This window comes from Dipodomys spectabilis, unplaced genomic scaffold, assembly GCF_019054845.1.
Source record: "Dipodomys spectabilis isolate Male_0828 unplaced genomic scaffold, ASM1905484v1 ptg000365l, whole genome shotgun sequence".
NCBI classification, from domain to species: domain Eukaryota; kingdom Metazoa; phylum Chordata; class Mammalia; order Rodentia; family Heteromyidae; genus Dipodomys; species Dipodomys spectabilis.
The window spans coordinates 9,525,936-9,544,455 of NW_024871042.1; positions in this window are offsets into that span (position 1 = coordinate 9,525,936).

An 18,520-nucleotide genomic window follows, 5' to 3' on the forward strand; every position below is an offset into this window, starting at 1 on the left:
AAGAAAACCTCTTGTGTCCCTATTTTGGGATTAATTTCTCTTAGCATCATCTTATATAGTCATAGCTTTTGACCTTTTCTGCTGTCTCAGACATATACTAGTTATTGCAGATAAGGAAACCATGGGACCTATGTTTCTTTGGGCCTGGCTTACTTCACTTAATATAATTTTTTTCCAAGTCTTTCAATTTCCTAACAAATGGGACATTATCATTCTTTCTGATGGAGGCACAGAATTCCATTGTGGTGTGAATGTATGTATGTATGTATGTATGTATGTATGTATGTATGTATGTATGTGTATGCACACACACACACACCACATTTTATCTACTGAGGGGCATATGGGTTGGTTCCATATCTTAGCTATAGTGAGTATGCTGCAATAAACATAGTTGTGCTGGTAGTTTTAGTATGGCCGTGTTTGTGATCGTTGGGTAAATGCCCAAAAGTGGGATTGCTGGGTCATAAGAGAGCTAAAGGTAGTAGGAAAATTTTTTATCAGAGTAGCTGCTCAAGGCTGATCCCACTAGATCAGGCTCAGACTTCTACATGACCATATGTGGCTTTCAAAATGATCTCTATCACCAAATTTCCTTCACCTTTTTTTTCTCCTGTTAGTTAAATGCCCTTAAGAAAATCACTGACATTTGCTCTGTTAATCTGTCATTTGGGAAAGAGGTTGGATAGGGATTTTGGACCTGTGGCCTCTGGGATCAACTCTGCTCCTATTTAGCTGGTCTTTCGTTCTTCAGTTCAACAAACAAGCATTTGGGACTTACTAAATGCTATACATTTCAACACACTGCAGAGGATACAGCAGTTAGCCAAAGACTGTGTCCTTTCCCTGCATGAGATTACATTCTAGCGAGGAATGACACATTAGTAGAATATGAGGCAAAGAGCAAGTTACCCAGCCATCTGAATCTCTATTTCCAGCCTCTTTCTTAGCGGTAGAAGGTCTCCATCAGCTCTCATGACATTTTTTTAAAGCTTTCATTCTAGAATTATATTGATGAAGAGAAAATTATATATTCCATCTCATTCAAGGCAAAACAGTATTCAAAGTGCCCCAAGAGGTGCATGGTGGTAATGTTTGGTTGGAACAAGCTCAGAATCTGCCTGGATAGATGGATGGAGAACATAATTAAAGTTCCACAAAATTGGTTCAGTGCTATGTACCAGACCCAGAATGATGCCTGACAACCACAAATGATTATTAAATACTGTCTGTTCAGTGTAGGAACCATTAGAGAAAGGGAAGAGGACTAAATGGTGGCCAATGGGAAGTGAGCATTTTCTCATTATGATTTAAGGCTTGAGTGCAAAACTCTTTCCCTCTCTTCTGTTTTGGGAATACTGTTCCTTCTGTAATTCCCTCATCTTAGGGATTTGGATTCAGGCAGAATTTAGGCCTGGAGCCTAGAATAGAACTGTTGAATCATCTTTGTCCCACTTTCTGTGATTTTAGAGCAGGCTCTGGCTTATTTATTATTGACTATAATTCTAGGGTTTTCCCTTTTCTGAGGGGACTTTCTTCTTATTTTTTTTTTTTTGGTTGTGGAGCTTGAACTCAGGACCTGGGCATTGTCCCATGCTTCTTTGTGCTCAATGCTAGCACTCTACCACTTGAACCACACTGTCACTTCTGTTTTTTGAATGGTAAGTTGAAGATAAGAGTCTCATGGGGACATTTCTGCCTGGGCTGGCTTTGAACCTCAAGTCTCAGATCTCACCCTCCTGAGTAGCTATAACTACGTATGAGACACTGGTGCCTGGCAGGACTTTCCTCTTTTAATCTCCCTTTTTCTTCCTCAGAGAGTAGAATATTTGCTTTGGGCACCTACCATGTCTTCCTTAATGCATTTGGGTCTAGGTTCAGAATTCAAAGGTAATAGCAACAGGCCATGACAATGTCAACTGCAAAAGACAGTAGAGATGTCAAGAGAGTTGAGCCCTTTGGGGCCAAAGTCATGATTTACACGCAAGGACTGTGTGGGCAAAACAAGCCTCATTTGTGGGTTCTCTAAACTAGTGGGCTGTCAGTATACAACATACATCATTGGAAACAAGAGAGAAAGACTTGTCAAGGCTGGGAAAGTGGCTCAATGGTATAGTGTTTGCCTTGCATGCATGAGGCTCTGGGTTTTATTCCTCAGCAACACATAAGCCAGAAGTGGCACTGTGGCTGTAGTGGTAGCGTACTAGCCTTGAGCTGAAGAGCTGAGGGATAGCACCCAGGCCCAGAGTGCAGGCCCCACGACCAACCAAAAAAAAAAAGAAAGACTTGTCAACTGTTCACTCTTTTCTCTGCAGCTTCTCTTATAAGACCATATGACTGCTTAAATGGAAGGTAGGCAAGAAAGATCTGTCCAGTGGAAAACAGACTGTAGATTAATACTAAGATAATATATTGTTACATTCACATTGAATTGGGTAGAAACTTTTCTTGGGCCAAATTGTGTAAAATTGCTGTTGCTGTAGAAGCACTATTAGAGGTTCATACAAAAGCTGTCTTTGTCTACTGTAAAGCGACGGTCTGGGTCAGGAAGATCAATTTCCTGATGAGTCAGTGAACAGTTCTGAGTGGAACTAATCAGGTTTGTGCTATGTCATGCTTTCTTTATGATCCATAGTTCAGTGATTTGACTTCTGACCCACTCATCCTGACTTCCCCACCATTTTCTCCTCCCATTTTTCTGACATATATGTGTATATACACAGAGAACAATACATGGAAGAAGAAAACTACATTAAAGATAGGAAGGTTTAGAGACGTATTGGAGCCTTCCTGGACAAGTCTGGAAATAGAGGAATATGTGAGAGGATGACAGCCTGGGAAAGGAATTTCATGCTCCCTGCCTGCAGAAAATCAAAGTCTCAAGAAAACAGCCCTAGGTAACAAACTAGCTCCCCAGCCGGGCAAATTCCTGCAGGATTAGAGGATAGGGAATATTCCCAGTACCCAATCTAGTTTTTGAGGCCCAAGACATAGGAAGGGTAACCAATCTGTATTTCTCTTAGGATCCCAATCATTGTTATTCCAGAAAGCACTGGGCCCTATTTCCAAAGCTGTGTTAGGTCAGGCCTATATTACCCATAATATATTAGTTAATGATATGCTGGTTTCAAGGGAGAGAAATGAATTGTGATTTAGTCTGAGGCTAGCTACTCAAGGGGCTGAGATCTGAGGATTGCGGATTGAAGCCAGCTTCCGCAGGAAACTGCGAGATTCTTATTTCCAATAAATTATCAAAAATCTGGAAGTGGAGCTGTGGCTCAAGTGGTAAAGTACTAGACTTGAGGCCAAAAAAAAAAAAAAAAAAAAGAAGCTTAGGGATAGTGCCTAGGCCCTGAGTCAAGCTCCAGGACTCCCACAGACAGATAAGTAGGGGAGGGATTCTTAGTACTAGTGCTCAAGCACAGCTTAAGACTTTGTGTTTTCACTCATAGCTGCCACTCTATAGCTGGTATTTTACTTGAGCCATGCATGAAGCCCAGCTTTTGTTTTCCCCCCCAGTTATGGGGCTTGAATTCTGGGCCTGGGCACTATCCCTCAGCTCTTTAGCTCAAGGCGAGCGCTCTACCACTTGAGTCACAGAGCCACTTCCGGTTTTCTGCTGGTTTATTGGAGATAAGAGTCTCATGGACTTTCCTGCACAGGCTGACTTTGAACCATGATCCTCAGATCTCAGCCTCCTGAATAGCTAGGATTACAGGTGTGAGCCACTGGTGCCCAGCTGACAGCCCTTCTTTTTTTTTTTTTTTTCTTTTTTTTGCAGGCTAATTAGAGATGAAGTCTCTCAGCTTCAAACTGATTCTCTGAGTCTAGGATGACTGGCGTGAGCCACCAATACCCTATTTCTTAGGGGCTTTTATGAAATTAAAGAGTGACGTGAACAAACTACAGTTCAGCTGTGAAATTCTTTCCACTTTTCTGCGAGCTTGACACTTGCTGTTCTATAAAAAGACTTTATGGAAACAACAGTGAGGACCTGGAGACCAGTTTAGCTCTAAATAGCAATGGAATTAGTAAAATTAACTTTTCAGTAGAAAGCTAGCAGCAAGATTTGCTTGTAGGATGGATTTGAGGTAATAGAGTAACAGATAAAACGAGGTTTTACAGCATGGTACTGGCACAAGAACAGGCCTGAGGATCAATGGAATAGGTTTGAAGGCCCAGAAATGAACCCTCAGACCTACAGCCACCTAATCTTTGACAAGGGAGCTAAAAAATAGTATGGAATAAAGACAGCCTCTTCAATAAATGGTGCTGGCAGAATTGGCTAAACACGTGTAGAAAACTAAAATTAAATCCCTATATATCACCCTGTACCAGAATCAACTCCAAATGGATCAAAGACCTCCAGGTAAAAGCAGATACCTTGAAAATATTACAAGAAGGAATAGGAGAAACACTAGGGCTCCTTGGCACAGGCTGAAACTTTCCAGAAGCACAACAAATCAAAGAAAGGCTGGATAAATGGGACTGCATTAAACTGCAGAGCTTCTTTTTTTTTTTTGGTCCGGTTGTGGGGCGTGAATTCTGGGCCTAGGCGCTGTCCCTCAGCTCTTCAGCTCAAGGCTAGCACTCTACCACTTGAGCCACAGTGCCACTTCTGGCTTTTTTCTTTTTGCTTATGTGGTGCTGAGGAATTGAACCCAGGGCCTCAGGCATGCAAGGCAAGCATTCTACCACTGAGCCTAAACTGCAGAGCTTCTGCATGGCAAAGGACATAGCTAGCAAAATAAATCAAAACTCCACAGGTTAGGAGAAGATCTTCACTAGCCATAAAACAGACAATGGGGTTTGCATGCATGAGGCCCTGGGTTCGATTCCTCAGTACCACATAAGCAGAAAAAGCCGGAAGTGGTGCTGTGACTCAAGTGGTAGAGCACTAGCCTTGAGCTGAAGAGCTGAGGGACAGTGCCCAGGCCCAGAGTTCAGGCCCCAGGACAAACAAAAAACAAAACAAAAGAAAGCAAAACAAAAAACAGACAAGGATCTTAGATCTAAAATATACCAACAGCTCAAGAAATTAAATTCCCCTAAAACAAACCCCCAAAGAAACAATCACCCCATTAAAATGTGGATTAGGGGGCTGGGAAGGTGGCTCAGTGGTAGAGCGCTTGCCTTGCATGCATGAGGCCCTGGGTTTGATTCCTCAGCACCACATAAGCAGAAAAAAAAAAGCCGGAAGTGGCACTGTGGCTCAAGTGGTAGAGCGCTAGCCTTGAGCTGAATTGCTGAAGGACAGCGCCCAGGCCCAGAGCTCAGGCCCCACGACCGGACCCCCCCAAAAAAAAAATGTGGACTAGGGCTGGGAAGGTGGCTCAGTGGTAGAGTGCTTGCCTTGCATGTATGAGGCCCTGGGTTCGATTCCTCAGCACCACATAAGCAGAAAAAGCTGGAAGTGGCACTGTGGCTCAAGTAGTAGAGCACTAGCCTTGAGCTGAAGAGCTAAGGGACAGTGCCCAGGCCCAGAGCTCAGGCCCAATGACCGACAAAAACAAAACAAAACAAAACAAAAAAATAAAATGTGGACAAAAGACCTTAAGAGAAACCTCTCTGAAGAAGGAATATGAATGGCCAAGAGACACATGAAGAATTGCTCAACATCTCTAGTTATAAAAGAAATGAAAATCAAAACAACATTGAAATTCTACCTTCCACCAGTTAGAATGGCCATAATTAAGAAATCTAAAAATAACAGATACTGGTGGGGATGTGGCCAAAGGGGAACACTATTACACTATTGGTGGGAGTGTAAACTTGTTCAACAACTCTGGAGGGGGTGTGGGGGTCCTCAAAAGACTATACATCTAAAGCCGTGCGCTAGTAGCTCATACCTGTAATCCCAGCTACTTAGGAGGCTGAGATCTGAGAATCATGGTTCAAAGCCAGCCTGGGCAGGAAGGTCGGTGAAACTCTTATCTCCAATAAACTATTAGAAAACCAGAAGTGGCGCAGTGGCTCAAGTGGTAGAATGCTCACCTTGAGCTGAAGAGCTGAGGGATAGTGTCCAAGCCTAGAGTTCAAGCCCCACAACCAAAAAAAAAAAAAAGACTACACATAGAGGTCCCTATAACCCAGCAATTCCACTTCTGGGAATTTACCTCAATGACTAAAAACAAGGCCATACTAAAGCCACCAGTACGAGGATGTTCATTACAGCATTATTTACCATAGCCAAGACATGGAACCAACCCAAATGCCCCTCAGTAGCTGAATGGATCAAGAAAATGTGGTACATGGGCTGGGAAGTTGGCTCAGTGGTAGAGTGCTTGCCTTGCATGCATGAGGCCCTGGGTTTGATTCCTCAGCACCACATAAGCAGAAAAAAAAAGCCGAAAGTGGCACTGTGGCTCAAGTAGTAGAGCATTAACCTTGAGCTGAAGAGCTGAGGGATAGTGCCCAGGTCCAGAGTTCAGGCCCCATGACTGGACCAAAAAAAAAAAAATAATAAAATAAAATAAAAAAAATAAATATGGGAGGGGCGGGGGGAGGATGGGAAGGGATGGGAAGGGGAAACAAAGGAGGAGGCTACAATGCTTGATAAGAAATGTACTCATTATCTTGCCCATGTAATTGTAACCCCTCTGTACAGTATTTTCACAATACAAAAAGAAAATAAATAAAAAAGAAAACATGGTACATGTACACAGTGGAATTCTATGCTTCCATTAGAAAGAATAACATTGTTCCACTCATAAGGAAATGGAAAGACTTGGAAAAATTATATTAAGTGAAGTAAGCCAGACCCAAAGAAGAGTAGGTCACATTTGTAAGAACTAGAATATGTATATGATATTCTTTTTTTTTTTTTTTTTTTGGTTGGTCATGGGGCTTGAACTCTGGGCCTGGGCGCTGTCCTTCAGCTCTTCAGCTCAAGCGCTCTACCACTTGAGCCACAGCACCACTTTCAGTTTTCTGGTAGTTTTTATTGGAGATAAGCGTCTCACAGCCTTTCTTGCCCGGGCTATCTTTGAACCACAATCCTCAGATCTCAGCCTCCTGAGTAGCTAGGATTACAGGTATGAGCCACTGGCACCCAGCTGTATATGATATTCTTATCAGGGGTTCTCAATAACCCCTGCTTATTGCTTAGTGCATAGGACTATATATAATGAAGTACATTAACCTGAACTCCAACTTATGGAAACAAGAGGGTTCTTATTAAACCATATATGTAGGTTGTTCTTTTTTCTCTATTTTTTCTTCATTTCTCTTAGTTTTTTGTACCTCGTGTTTTGCGTATTAGATAATACAATATGTAGAAGGGAAAGGGAATAATAGAAACAGCAGGACAATGGATGAACCACTGCAACATTTATACCTATTTAACACTATGTTGGATATGAACATACAACTTGGGGGGGGTTGGGCAGGGTAGGTAAGTGAGAGATAATGAAGGATTGGGGTAACAATGATTAAAAATGAATGTACTATTGCCTTACTTAAGTAATTGTAATCCCCCCCCCCCATTACCTTTTCAATTTAAAAAAAATTGAGATTTTAGACTTAAGCAACTTAGAAGGACTGGGTTACCATCAACTGAAGTTTAGAAGACAGGTCAGGTCTGGAAGATTTGGAGGGAGGAATGCTTTTTTTGGACACATTGAGTTTGAGATGCCTGTTAGACATTTAAACAGAGAAGTCAAGTAGGCAATTGAATATGCAAGTCAGTATTTCAGAGGAAATATCTAGGTAGGAAATACAAATACATGAATCTACCTAAAAATTAGGTTTAGAATACAATATTACTACCTTGAGATTTAAGATGGAAATACGCAGTTGAATCGATAGCCTGTTATTCATGCTTTTGTTCAGGCTGGTTTTGTTTGTAGACAGCTACCAGTTACTTAATATACAGTCAGATCTTATGTAAACTTTACTGTTTACAGTTCATTTGTGTTCTAAAATGTTTTTATATTTTAATTTTATTTTAAAGGGTATTATTTAACTCATCACTTTGCACTTACTAAAGCACTTACTACTGGAGCTGCCTGCCACAAGAAGAAAAAAAAGTAGAAGGAGAAAGAGGAAGAGGAGGAGGAGGAGAAGAAGGAAGAAGAGGAGAATTATTATTTCAGTACAATTCCAATTCCATGTACAATACTAATTTTTTCTCCCCTAGAATCAGACTGCCAGAAATTTAGCTGTTATCATATGTGAATGTCACCAAATAAAAATACATCAATATAAATTTTAACGAGCTGGAAAGATCAGTGCTTTAGCTCATCACTTTCCAGGGCACTCCCACTAGGTATTGCAGGTTGTTTCTTGTTCTTGTAATTCTTTCCTACAGTCAGTTTTCCTGAAACCTATTCATTTGCCCCCATGCCCGGGGGCAGGGTGGCTATAAGAGGCTTGGGAAACCACTACAGAAGCAAAACACAGTGAATCAGCTTCTGCTAGAACCCAGACACAGAGCCCAATCCTGAAAATGCACTTATAGATTTGTGTTTTCACTTGTTTCACTATTACCTTTTTATACTAATATGTTGTTTTCTTCACATATTAGACCTACCTCATATAGCATTATAGTTTAAAAATTTGCTGCAGGATGTATAACATATGTGTAAAGAGAATGCTGACTCCATAACTCTGGAATTTGGGATGGTTTCCTTAGTTTACTGCTTCCTTGGACACCAAACATAAAGGTTCTCTGTTCTAGGATATGCTTCAAATCATAAGTCATTTGACTGGCAGAATGTTAGGCCAAAATAAATAGTTGTTATAGTTACTCTCATGTCCTGGAACTGGACATGTCCTGGATATTTTCCATAGACAAGCACAATTCTGATCAGGATTACTGATTCTAGATCAGTTCACCAGAATTTTGTGTTGTGGAACTTAGGTTTGGGTCTGTAAAATATATAAAATAGTGCAATAATCATTAAGTTTTCTAGAATAGGAGAAAGTGATACGGGAAAGTTTACCATGTATTTAATGTAAAAGGAAGGTTACTGAACAATGTGCTTTAGATGATCCCACTTTTTTTTTTTTTTTTTTTTGCCATTCCTGGGGCTTGAACTCAGGGCCTGGGCACCGTCCCTGAGCTTCTTTTGCTCAAGTCTAGCACTCTACCACTTGAGCCACAGCACCACTTCTGGATTTTTCTGTTTATGTGGTATTGAGAAATCGAACTCAGGGCTTCATGCATGTTTAGGCAAACATTCTACCACTAAGCCACCTTCCCAGCCCTACTCCCAGTTTTGTTTAATATATGAACCAAAATGCTAAAATAAAAGATACCCAACTTGTTAAACTTAAAAGTAGAATTTCCAGCAATTTTAATTGTCTAAATATTTCAAAATGAAATGTGTCTATAATCAGATAGATTTGTTTTTTTGTTTGGGTCCGGTCATGAGGCCTGAACTCTGGGCCTGGGCGCTGTCCCTCAGCTATTCAGCTCAAGGCTAGCGCTCTACCACTTGAGCCACAGCGCCACTTCTGGCTTTTTTCTTTTTGCATATGTGGTGCTGAGGAATCGAACCCAGGTCCTCAGGCATGCTCAAGGCAAGTGCTCTACCACTGAGCCACCTTCCCAGCCCAGATAAATTTGTTTTTAAAAATAAAATAGTTGATAGTGCAATAATGGTGTAAATATTTGTGGCCTTTCAAAACTCTTACATTGAAATCTTGATCTCCAAGGAGATGGTAACATACTATGGAACATCTGAAAGGAGATCATATCATGGGGGCAAAGCATTTATTAAAAGATTTTAGCCAGGTGTTGGTGGCTCATGCCTGTAATCCCAGCTACTCAAGAGGATGAGATGTGAGGATCACGGTTCAAAGCCAGCACATGCAGGAAAGTCTGTGAGACTCTTATTTCCAATTAGCTACCAGAAAACCAGAAGTGGTGCTGTGGCTCAAGTGGTAGAGTGCTAACCTTGAGCTGAATTGCTGAGAGATAGCGCCCAGGCTCAGAGTTCAAGACCCACGACCTACCAAAAAAAAAAAAAAAGCTTTTATAGTTGAGTGCCCATGGCTCACACCTGTAATCCTAGCTATTTAGGGGGCTGAGATTTGAGGATTATGGTTCAAAGCCAGCCTTGGCAGGAAAGTACATGAGACTCTTATCTCCAATTAACCACCAGGCCCTGAGTTCAGGCTCCATGACTGAAAAAAAAAAAAGTCTTTATAGAAGAGACCTAGGAAACACCTATTACCCTTCCACCAGGTAAGATTACAGTAAGGAAATAATGGGAAATGGATCCTTCCCAGACACAAAATCCTACTATGCCTTAGACTGAGACTATTTAGCCTTTAGAATTTTGAGATTTATTTATTTTTTTGTGGGGGAGGTCATTTGTGGGGCTTGAACTCAGGGCATGGGTGCTGCCCCTGAGCTCTTTTGCTCAAGGCTAGGTGCTCTATTACTTTGAAGCACATTGCTACTTCCAGTTTCCTGGTGGTTAACTGGAGATCTCAGCTACTTGAATAGCTAGGATTACAGGCATGAGCCACTGGCGCCCGGCTGGGAGGTTAATTTTTTGAGCTCTAAGTATATTTTAGGTATGAGACCCTTGTCTGATACATAGCTAGTAACAACCTTCTCCCAATTTGTGGGCTTTCTATTTATCTTGCTACCTACATCCTTTGCCAAGCAGAAACTCTTTCAGGCAGTCCCATTTATCCAATCTTTCTTTGATTTGTTGGGATTCTAGATCTTTACTCAGGAAATTTTGACCTGTGCCTAGGAGCCCTAGTGTTTCCCCTACCCCTTCCTGTAATATTTTCATGGTATCTGGCCTTATATTGAGGTCTTTGATCCATTTAGGATTGATTCTGGTGCAGGGTGATATATAAGGATGTAGCTAAACATTCACATAGTGAGACCAAAGGAGTATATCCTTAGGAAAGAATCACAAAGGCTCAATAGCTATGTTCATATGATCATTTCCAATGATGTTTATTGAAACAGACTTCAAGAAATGGACACAAGAGGTCTTTTGTTACTTTGCTTTTATTTTCCTCCTTTGTTACTGTTACTGATTTCTGTGCCTTCTGTATGTAAGTTTATTTTTTGAAGAAGGTAAGGGAGAACACAGAAATGGTGGGACAAAGGGTAAATAAATGCAGCAGTGATACTCACTAGACATGTTAAAAATGAACTATACAACTTGTCGGTTGTGGGGGATTGGGAGGGAAAAACTGGGAGAAAATGAGGGAAGGGGTGATGTTCTAAAAGAAATACACACATTACCTGACATATGTAACAGTAACCCCTCTGTACATCACCTTTCTAATAACAACAAAAAAAAAAATTCTCAGATCATAGCCTCTTGAGTAGCTAGGATTACAGCACCACCAGGGCCCAGCTAGTAAATTTCTTTTATTTATAAGCCACACAGTCAATGGTATTTTGTTACAGTAGCTCAAAAACATGGAGACAAGGGGCTGGGAAGGTGGCTCAGTGGTAGAGCTCTTGCCTTGAATGCTCAAGGCCCTGGGTTCGATTCGTCGGCACCACATAAGTAGAAAAAAAAAGCCGAAAGTGGCGCTGTGGCTCAAGTGGTACAGTGCTAGCCTTGAGCTGAAGAGCTGAGGGACAGTGCCCAGGCCCAGAGTTAGGCCCCACGACTGGACCCCAAAAAAACAAAAAACAAAACATGGAGACAAATATCGATAGTCAAAATAAGTAATAAATACCAGAGTCAAAATAAGTTAAAAAAAAAAAGGTCTAATTATGATTTTCTTGTTTTTTTGCATGCATTCATCTCAGTTAAAATCATGTACTAGATGAGAGGAATAAATGAATATATATTACTCCTGACCTCTACAAACTAGCTAATATCTAATAAGCGGACAGAAACAATCCATCATGTCACAGTTGACAGCAGTTTCATTGATTCTCAATCAAAGTACCTAAACCCCTTCTACACATGATGCTAGTAGCTTTGTGGTCCACACACGGATCACTTGTTGAACTCTCGCACAGTGGTGCTGGTTGTTAGGCATTGCCTTAGTTTTAACAGCATCTCATTGCTGTTCACATAGTAGCCTTTAATTATCTGAGCAGTGTTTAAATATTTCTTTGCTCTTGAGTTATGAAAATACTTATATGAGTTTCAGGAAAGATTAGTCTCAATTTGAATAATACAGGATGGAAATCTTTACTGGGTGTGCCAGAAGGAGTGAATCTTTAGCCACAATCAGACAACCAGACATTTATGAAGTGAAATCAAGGAAACTAAATGAAAAAAAAAAAGAACAAGTACAGAACACTGGAAATACTAATTTTTAGAGGTCATGGCTTTAAAGTATAGGTATGTTTGAATTTTTGTTGTTGTTGTTGTTCATGGGGCCTGAACTCTGTCTCTTAGCTCTTCTGCTCAAGGCTGGCGCACTCTACCACTTGAGCCACAGCACCATTTCCGGTTTTTTGGTGGTTTATCAGTGATAGTTTCATGGACTTTCCTGCCCGGGCTGGCTTTAACCTTGATCCTCAGATCTCAGCCTCCTGAGTAGCTAGGATTATAGGCATGAGCCACCAGCGCCCGGCAAAGATGACTCTTTTTAAAACAATTAATATATTGTTAGACTTTTAGGCACAATTTTTAGGTACACTTTTTGAAATTTTGATGGTACTGGGGATTTGAAACAGGTTTTCACATTTACCACTTAAACCACACCTCTAGTTCTTTTAGTCTGGTTTTCAGATACGGTCTAACTCTTTTGCCTAGGCCAACCTCATACCCTGATCTATCTGCCTCCATCTCCCAAGTATATAAGATAATAGGTATGTGCCATTACACACCTTGTTTTTTTCTTTTGTTTCGTGCCGCTACTGGGGCTTGACCTCTGAGACCTTAAAATCTCATGGGGCTTTTTCTACTCATGGCTGGTGCTCTAACACTTGAACCAAACTCTATTTCTGGCCTTTTTTGCTGGTTAATTGGAGACAAGAGTCTCTTAGATTTGTTTGCTTGGGCTATCTTCAAACCTCAACCCTCAGAACTTAGTCTCATAAATAACTAGGCTTATCAGTGTGAGCCACCAGCATTCAGATCAACATTTTTGTTGTTGTTTTTGCTATTGTATTGTTCCTTATTGTTGTTTCTGCAGCACTGAGGATTGCTAGACATGTACTCTACCACTTGAGGTACTCCTTCAGCTTCTGCCTTAGTTTTTGGAAAGGAATGTAATTGGAGTTTAAATTTAGTTTCCTGCTTGTTAGACAGGCACTCTAACTTTGCCTCTAATCCCATTTTTGCCAGTCTTTTTTTTTTTTTTTTTAAATTCAGTCTCACTTTGTGTCTAGGTGCACCTGGACTGTGATCCTTCTGTCATAGGCTTCCTATTTTAACTGGGATGACAGGTAAGAACCACCTTGTGAAGCTACCTTCTATGCTGATATAATCTCTCTCTGACATTTTGGCCTGGGCTCGCCTGGAACCACAATCTTCCAAATTTTAGCTTTCCACATAGCTTGTTGTACCCTCCCCTACATCCAGCTAATGGGTTGAAAAGAGGTCATGAGAACTTTTCTGCCTGGGATAGCCTCGAACTATGATTCTTCCATTCTCACCCTCTCAGGTGTGGGGACTGGTGCCTGGCTTACTTTATTTTTCAAATAGAGTCTTGTGGTCCCCCAGCCCCCCAAAAAAAGGCTGGCATTGGCCCACTGGTTCCTACTTCTACATCTTTCATAGCTGGAATTATAGACAATCATTACTAATGTCTAGCATTTTTTTTTTTTTTTTTTTGTCGGTTGTGGAGCCTGAACTCTGGGCATTGTCCCTCAGCTCTTCAGCTCAAGGCTGGCACTCTACCACTTGAGTCACAGCACCACTTCTGCTTTTTTTGCTTCTGTGGTGCTGAGGAATCAAACCCAGGGCCTCAGGCATACAAGGCAAGCGCTCTACCTCTGAGCCACCTTCCCAGCCCCCCCCCGCCTTTTTTTGGTCAATCGTGGGGCTTGAACTCTAGGCCTGAACACTGTCCCTCAGCATGTCAGCTTAAGACTAGTACTCTACTACTTAAGCCACAGCAGCACTTCTGGCTTTTTCCTGTTTATGTTGTACTATGGAATAGAATCCAGGGCCTCATGCATACGAGGCAAGCACTCTACCACTGAGCCACCGTCGCAGCCCTGGTTATATTTTCTAAAAATTTGTAAATATATACTGAATTAATTCTGAATTATTTAAGGGTGGAATTATGTACATGACCTTTAGTATTTCCTTCACAATATTTCACAATGGAGAGGGATGTGGTGGGCATAAGAAGCTAGATTAAATGAGAGTTGGTAAGTAAAGGTATATACTGAGAGGAGATAAGTGGGGTATAAAATCATATTTTCTACTTTTCTGTATTCTTGAAAATGTCTATTAAGTAAATAGTAAATTAAATTTTCATACAGTGCTCTGGGAAGAATCCAAGGGAATAAACTGGAAGAAGATAACACTGGAATCCCTGAGCTAGTGGGTCTTGAGTGTACTTGTCTAATTGTACAAGACTGAGCAAAGTTTAGGCATCTCTCTTTCTATTTTGCGGAACCACTGAGGGGAAATGCACTAAATTATCCATGGTGAGGGAATAAAGCTCAATCCAATCCTGACTTTTCTACATCACTTCCTTCAAATAGACTGCAGCAAGTGAGTTATTCAAGTAGTGATAGCTGCAACTTGGGTCAGAATTGGGCAGCAATTATTTCAGACTGAGGCATTATAAGATTTAAGATCACTAAGCTCAAATCCTGTGGGCAGCAGTGAAATTGGTAAGAGCATCTCATTTCTCAATGGCATAGTTTTGACAAGTGTATTGTTCTAGGATGTTCTGAACTCAGTAGTGACACCAGATTCCCAGCTTCTACAACATTTAGGATAACATCTTCTAGAGCTATCAGCCAATCGTGGTTGAAATCACTCAGATTTGTAGATATATGGAGAAAGAAGAAGAGAAGAAAATATCTGGATTTCCCCTAATTAGGTACATGGAGCTTGGCAGAGATGTCCCTAACAGACATTGGTGTGCTCCTCAACATGTACTCACTTCTCCGGTTTTTGAATTGTTAACTGTCCCATATATATACATATATATTTATTTATTTATTTTTGGTCAGTCATGGGGCTTGAACTCTGGACCTGGGCACTGTCCTTCAGCTCTTCATCTCAAGGCTAGCATTCTTACCACTTGAGCCACAGAGGCACTTCTGGTTTTCTGGTGGTTTATTGGAGATAAGAGTCTCATGGGCTTTCCTGTCTAGGCTGGCTTTGAACCACGATCCTCAGATCTCAGCCTCCCGAGTAGCTAGGATTATAGGAGTGAGCCACCGGCACCCAGCTATACCATGTATTTTATGGAAACAACTCTATGATTCAGTGGTATTCCCACTGCCTTGTCCCTTGTGTAATCAATTGTGGGTAGGTTTCTTCTTGTTAAATTAAGATAATAATACCTTGCCTGTCTATCTCCCAGGTTGTTATAAAGATCTGAGATAATATATGGACCTATAATTTTGTGAGCTATCAAAAGCTATGCAAATATAAGGGATCATTATTACTGCAAGCAACTAAATTATGTGCATTATAAAGCCCCTTATTTTCCTTGATTGTATATTAACAATAAGTGTTCAATTAGAATTTAATAAAACTAGATAAGAAATGACTACAGAAGTTTAAGGTATAGTACATTCTGAATTCTCGTTATATAGGAATTCCTGGGAATAAGAAAAATCTTACCTACTTTATATTTGATAACTATATCCTTGGATGTATACTCATCAATTTAGGAGATAATAGTTACTCTATACTCCATTAATGAAGTAGGGTGTTGGTGGATCAGTTTTATAATCCTAGCTACTCAGGAAGCTGAGATCTGAGAATCACAGTGCAAAGCCAGCACATGAAGTACAAATGTGATCATTTATGTAAATTACTTAATATAGTAAGAAGAACATAGTTAATGCTCTGCCCTGACAGAAAAATCTGAAATTACTATTGTTGTACTCGGACTCGAGATCTCCCTCCCCCCCAAGACCACCAGAGACCAAAATCAATGTAAATGACAAAAGAGTCATTTATTACAAGCTTGAGCTTGGTGCACTCGGTAACTGGTGACTGTAAGAGGCCCTGAGCATAGAATCAGCACAGTTTTTATTCTTTTAAAAAATTTTTATTTTATTGTAAAGATGCTGTACAGAGGGGTTAGTTACATGAGTAAGGTAATGAGTACATTACTTGTCAAACATTGGTACCTCCTCTTTTGTTTTACTCCTACTATCCCTTCCCTCCCCACTTCCTCCACCCCCACATCCCAAGTTGTAAAGTTCATTTCCAGCATAATGTCTTTTTTTTTTTTTGTCGGTCGTGGGACTTGATCCAACATAATGTCTTATGAGTATCATTGTTGCAAAGGGTCATCCTGTGTCCTTGTTTCATCATTTGTTATTCCCCTTTCCCTCGCCAAATTAGATAAATGTATATACAAAATGCAGGGTACCAAAATCAAATACAGTGACAACAGGGGATATACCATAGGGGCAAGAACGTATAAGAAACCAAAAGTATGTCGAAAACAAACTTTACAACTTTGGTGGGGGGGGGGGGGGAGGGTTGGGTGGGGGGCAAGGGAGGAGGATGGGATGGGAAGGGGAAACAAAGGCTACAATGCTTGATAAGAAATGTACTCATTATCTTTTTTTTTTTTTTTTTGGTCTATCGTGGGGCCTGAACTCTGGGCCTGGGCGCTGTCCCTCAGCTCTTCAGCTCAAGGTGAGCGCTCTACCACTTGAGCTACAGCGCCACTTCCAGTTTTCTGGTGGTTTATTGGAGATAGGAGTCTCACGGTCTCTCCTGCCCGGGCTGGCTTTGAACCGCGATCCTCAGATCTCAGCCTCCTGAGTAGCTAGGATTACAGGCATGAGCCACCAGCGCCCAGCTTGTACTCATTATCTTGCCCATGTAATTGTAACCCCTCTGTACAGTATTTTCACAATAAAAAACACATAAACACACACACACCACATACACAGATTTGGAATATTATCATATTAAACAGAGGAAATTATCACAAATAGTAAAAGTAGGTTAATGTATTAAATCATAATATTGCTTGAACTATTTAAAAGTTTAGTCGAAATAAAATAGTCACGATATACTTGGATTCTTTTTTTTTTTTTTTTGGGTCCGGTCATGGGGCCTGAACTCTAGGCCTGGGCGCTGTCCCTCAGCTCTTCAGCTCAAGGCTAGTGCTCTACCACTTGAGCCACAGTGCCACTTCCGGCTTTTTGCTTTTTGCTTATGTGGTGCTGAGGAACTGAACCCAGGGCCTCATGCATGCAAGACAAGTGCTCTACCACTGAGCCACCTTCCCAGCCCCTACTTGGATTCTTATAGATGAAGTAAATTGAAAATTAAGAAATAGAAGACATGAGAACCTTTGCAAAGAGTTTTACATAATAAACATTTTGAAACATGAAAAAAAAAAGAAACCAAAAATATCGCATAGTACATTAAAAACAACGAAAAACCTCTTGTGTCCGTATCTTGGGCTTCATTTTGCTTATGAAATTCTTACTGCTATTTAAAAAAATTTTTTTTAATTGTGAAAATACCATACAGACGGCTGGGAAGGTGGCTCAGTGGTAGAGCACTTGCCTTGCATGCCTGAGGGTCTGGGTTCGATTCCTTAGCACCACATAAGCAAAAAGAAAAAAGCTAGAAGTGGCGCTGTGGCTCAAGTGGTAGAGTGCTAGCCTTGAGCTGAAAAGCTGAGGGACAGTGCCCAGGCCCAGAGTTCAGGCCCCATGACCGGACCCCCTCCCCCCCCAAAAAAGAAAATACTGTACAGAGTGGTTACAATTACATGGGTAAGGTAATAAGTACATTTCTTACCAAGCATTGTTGCCTCCTCCTTTGTTTTCCCTTCCCATCCCTTCCCATTTCCCCCCCTCCCTATTTCCCCCTTCCCCCCAAAGTTGTAAAGTTTGTTTTTCGACATAACGTCTTGTACATCTCATTGTTTCAATGGGTCCACCTTTATCCCTATTTAAACAATTTTGAACAAACAACTTTAAGGAACCTTTACATGAGAAATTATGATTGGTTAACACTGCTATTGATGTGCTATTGACGGGAACTGTCTGACTACTGGGGCACCGTGTCCTGCATGGTCACCCAGTGTCTGATTGATGTATCTGTAGGAAATTCCTGAGGTTTTTCCAAGGATTATTTATGTCCCTAGTTGCCCGGGAATTGTTTTCCTTTTTGTCTCATTCTTAGGTCAGGCCCATGGTTATTTTCATGATTCATACCTCACAAGGTGGTTACTAGCGTGATATGGAGTCACTCGAGGCCTTCGGCTCTTTAGTCCCCCCTTTCTGACATGTACCTTAAGGGCCAATCATGGTCCTTATGAGCGCACAGCACATTTTCCATCGGGAACCAGTTGATATTTTTTTTTTTTTTTTTTTTTGGGTCCAGTTGTAGGGCCTGAACTCTGGGCCTGGGCGCTGTCCCTCAGCTCTTCAGCTCAAGGCTAGCACTGCCACAGCGCCACTTCCGGC